This window comes from Pteronotus mesoamericanus, unplaced genomic scaffold (assembly GCF_021234165.1).
Source record: "Pteronotus mesoamericanus isolate MK-2021 breed Mesoamerican mustached bat unplaced genomic scaffold, CSHL_Meso_final scaffold_651, whole genome shotgun sequence".
Lineage (NCBI taxonomy): Eukaryota > Metazoa > Chordata > Mammalia > Chiroptera > Mormoopidae > Pteronotus > Pteronotus mesoamericanus.
In genome coordinates this window covers 37,019,134-37,023,445 of record NW_026555325.1, presented here as the reverse complement: position 1 = coordinate 37,023,445, position 4,312 = coordinate 37,019,134, and the positions used below count along the sequence as shown (strand labels likewise).

At 46.8% G+C, this 4,312-nt stretch overlaps 1 pseudogene; it reads left to right on the top strand.

Moving 5' to 3' along the window:
- Positions 1-1,964: 1,964 nt before the first annotated feature.
- LOC129061909 (ephrin-A5-like) lies at positions 1,965-2,852 on the top strand (annotated as a pseudogene).
- Positions 2,853-4,312: the final 1,460 nt, after the last annotated feature.

Genomic DNA, 4,312 nt, shown 5'->3' with positions numbered 1-4,312 from the left:
AAAAATGAGGGCAAACAGGAGCTCTTGGATAGCAGAACAGATTTCCAGAGCCTCCATACCTAGCAAGTGTTTAGCATTTAGTAATTGTTCTTTATAAATGTGTATAGAATTTGTGAACTGGCTTAGCCTCTTAGCCAGGCCACAGTCTGGGAAGGGACACCTTCTAGAGCTCCTGTCTTTTATACTTAATTCTGTGAACTTGTGCCTACCCCCTTCTTCAGTTTGGTTAACTTGATCTGTGGAAAACTGTGTGTGAGGAAATGTTTATTTCTTGTTCCCTGATAGCATAATCCAGCAATATTTTTAAAAATAGAGTAATTATTTGCTAACAAGAGAGCAAACACATAAAAAGGGGAGAAAACATGGCTATAACTAAGAAGCTGCAAAAGCTGGGATTCCTCATCAGTTCTTTTATCTCTTCTCTGGGTGACTGTCATGCCCCCCAAAGCATTCTCTAACTGGTCGTTTGTCTGTCACATGACTAGAGTCCACTGTGCTGACTCCCTGGGCTTTCTGAGACAGAAACACTAGAAAGAAGAAATTTGCTTCTGGCCTTCTCCCTAGACTCTCTGAAATCAAAAGACTCATATACTTCAGTTCTAAGGCTGAGAGGTAGAGGATTAAAATGTGCTTCACTTCTGTGCAAATTCCTCATTCAACCTGGCTACTTGTCTCCAAACTTACTGTAATTTTTGGAGAGAGTTAAGGGGCGGGGGGCGGGGGGGGGGGGAATGAAAGAATTTGAGAGAAAGAGGTAAGGAAAAGGGGAGAAAGGGAAAGTGGGTGTTAGACAATGTCTGTGTGCTCTGGTTTTTGTAATTTGAAGAGCAAATTTTTAAGAATTTGTGTGCCCTCTTTAGAATTCCGTATCATGGATTGATGCGTCTGGACAAGTTTCTGGGCTTGGGGCCAAATCCGTCGGAGTCGCAGGGATGCTTCTGAGAGCTCACTAGAGGCTCCTGGCACTGCGTCTGGGTGCTCCTTCTTGCTCCCGGAAGGCAATCGAAGACTGACATCAGCCCATCCAGGGGTTGGAGGGGTTCATTTGAAAGTGATTGTTTTCCACTCGCTCTCCAGCGAAGCTGTTTGTGAGGTGTCGTCCCGCGGGCGTGGGCGTGGGCGTCCCAGGTCCGCCTGGCAGACTGGTTGGTAACCCCCGCTCCTCATTCACTCTGGTGCACCTACAGGCGGTACAGAAAAGCACCTGCTGCGTCGTCTCCCACCGCGGTCCGACTCAGCCGAGGGACCTGCTGGAAAACACGGCGAGCCAAGCTTTTTTTTTTTGAGGTTAGCGAGGCAAGACGGCTTCTCCCCAGCGAGGCTGACCCTTAACCAGTTCTAGGACGCCAGCAGAGCTGGGTTTGTGGCTCCGGATTCCCACCCTTCGCAGCGTCTCGCCCCGAATTTGCAACACAGGAGCCAAGTACCCCATCCAGAGGGAGCCAGCCCTCCTCTGGCAATTTCCTACCTGCCGCCAAAGTAACCTGGAGCGACGTGGGATCAGAGCAAGGCCTTCGTGGCAGAGACCTGTGCAGTCAGCGACGCCGACGGAACAGTGTAGGTCTCGCCGTGCCAGCGGCGCGCAGCTCCCTGGTGACGGTGCAGCGGGCACAGCCGCCTGTCCCGACCCCCGCGACGGCCGCTGGGCCGAAGACGCACTGCCTTCTCCCGGGTGGCCGGCCTGCCACCGCCTTCCTAGACACAGCTTGGCATCAGCTGCCCGACCCTCGCCAATGCTACCACACACTCGCATGCTTCTCCATCTTGTGATTCCTTTTTTCCTTCCGAACCCTCCAGTACGGGGTGCGAGTTTATATTTAGCCCCTCCACTCCACTGACTCTTTTGTTCTCGCTCTCCTCCCTCACCCCAGCTTGTAGTGTGCCTCTTTCTTTTTTTTGTCTCTCTTCATTTTTATTTATTTATAATTATCTGGCTCCTGCTCTCCTTCCCACCATCTCTCCAGATGCCTGCTTTGCTTTCTCGAGTGGCGCGTCCCGGCCTCCGCCACTGGCCAGGTGTGACGCTGCACATGACGTTGTTGATGCTGATGTCTCTGGTGCTTTGGGTGGGTGTAGGTTCAGCCAGGATCAGGCTCCAAGACCGTTGCTGACCGCTACACCGTCTATTGGAACAGCAGCAACCTTAGATTTTAGACAGATTACCGTCTGTATTCATGACTACCTGGAAGACCGTTGCTGACCGCTACACCGTCTATTGGAACAGCAGCAACCTTAGATTTTAGACAGATTACCGTCTGTATTCATGACTACCTGGATGTTTTCTGCCCTTACTATGATGACTTGGTTCTGGAGGATAAGACCAAGCGTTATGTTCTCTACATGGTGAACTTTGATGGCTACAGTGCCTGAGACCGTACTTCCAAAGGGTTTGAGAAACAGGAATGTAACGAGCCTCACTCTCCTAATGTACCACTAAAGGTCTCTGAAAAATTCCAAGGCCTCACATCCTCTTATCTAGGATTTGAATTCAGGCCAGGTCGGAATATTTCAACGTTTTTCTGCAAGCTCAGATAATCTCAGGAGGAGGGTCCTGTCTAAAGTTCAAAGTCTTTGTGAAACCAACAAATAGCTTTATAAAAACTATAGGTGTTCATGATCTTGTTTTCGATATTAAAGACAAAGCAGAAAATTCATTAGAACTAGCAGATGACACTATACATGGGTGAGCTGAGCCATGCCGCGGTGAGAACTTGGCAGGAGCACTAAGGATACCCTGCCGCCTTTTGACAATCCTACTGTTCCTCCTGGATGTGGACCAAAATGGGCCACACAAGAAACCTGACAAACTCAGAGGGGGCCTGCGTGACAGCCTTACAAACTCAGAGACCTAAAGTAGCCACAGAGGATGGTCTGAAATTAACCCTTATTAACTAAAAGCAGGTCATGGTGGGCAGCCATTGCCATAGGCTCGAATCTTCCATGATAAAAAGTCATTCTTTAAGTGAGCCTATTGTCTTTTTTGCACCTATGATAACATACCTTTGGAATGTCAGGTAACTTCCTTTTTTTTTTTCCAAACCCCTGGGACACAACCGCCAAACCAGAACAGAGACCACAACCCACCTTGTTATGGTTATCATGTTAATCGTTGACCGTAAACTATCCTGTACCCGCCTTTGTAAAAGAAGTATGTGTCTATCATTTTACTTTTTCATCCAATACTAAAGTTTCCCTGCCCACCCCCTAATCTATCACCAATGGATTTCATATAACCCCCTTATTCCACCTCTTCTGATTTTAAAGTATAAAATAAGGTGCAACACTGCCATTTTCCAGAGCATTTTCTCAATCTGTTAAGGTTTTGCTTTCTGGCAATTGTCATCAGTTTGGCTCAGATAAATTCATAAAAATTCTTACAGGTTTGGGCATTTCTTATATTGACATGCAATGCTTTTTATTTCTTTTTAAATTTTGCTTATTTATTTTTAGAGAGAAGGGAAGGGAGGGAGAAAGAGAGGGAGAGAAACATCGATCAGTTGCCTCTTGCATGCCCCTAAAAGGGGACCAGCAGCAACCCACTGATGTGACTTTTTGGTTCACAGGCCAGCACGCAATCCACTGAGCCACACCAGCCAGGGTACATGGCAATACTTTTGACATTAGAGCACAGTCTTCTCCCATCACCTGTTGCAGAAAACATCAAGATCTTGGAATTCCAGACAGAGATCCACCTCCCTGCTTATCCTAAGAAGGATCCTAAGAAGGGCCTTTTTTTTTTTTTTTTTTGGTGGCAGATATCAGATCTTTTTTTTTTTATTTCAGCTGAATTCTAAGCAACAACTTGGGGCAATGGGGGGCTAAAATAGTTGCTGCCTCCCTCACGCTGAGGAAGGATAGTAAGAAGCTTGGAAATTTCCTTGTCAAGTAGAGTGGGGAAACAGACAGATAGCTGAACAAAATGATGAAGCAATTTATAGCCAGATACAGACGGTCACCTCCCTGGGGATAACATCTAGGCCTCAGTTGTATTTCAGCCCCAGGAAAGCAACAAAACCAGGTGGGCAATGCCAGGACCAGCTGCAGTAACTAAGGACCCCCTGCCCTGGTGCTGACCAATCATTGGAGGCCACAAACCTGAAAGGACATACCTGGAAAAGCTGATGAGTATTCTATTGAGATCTTTTCCTAAAGGACCTTTCCTAAATTTCCAGCCTTTAAAAAACCTCTATAAGGGTGTCCAAACTTTTGGTGTCTCTGAGCCACACTGGAAGAAGAGTTATCTTGGGCCACACATTAAATACATTGTGACATGTAATTACAAAAAGAAAAAAAAAATCTCATAATGTTTTAA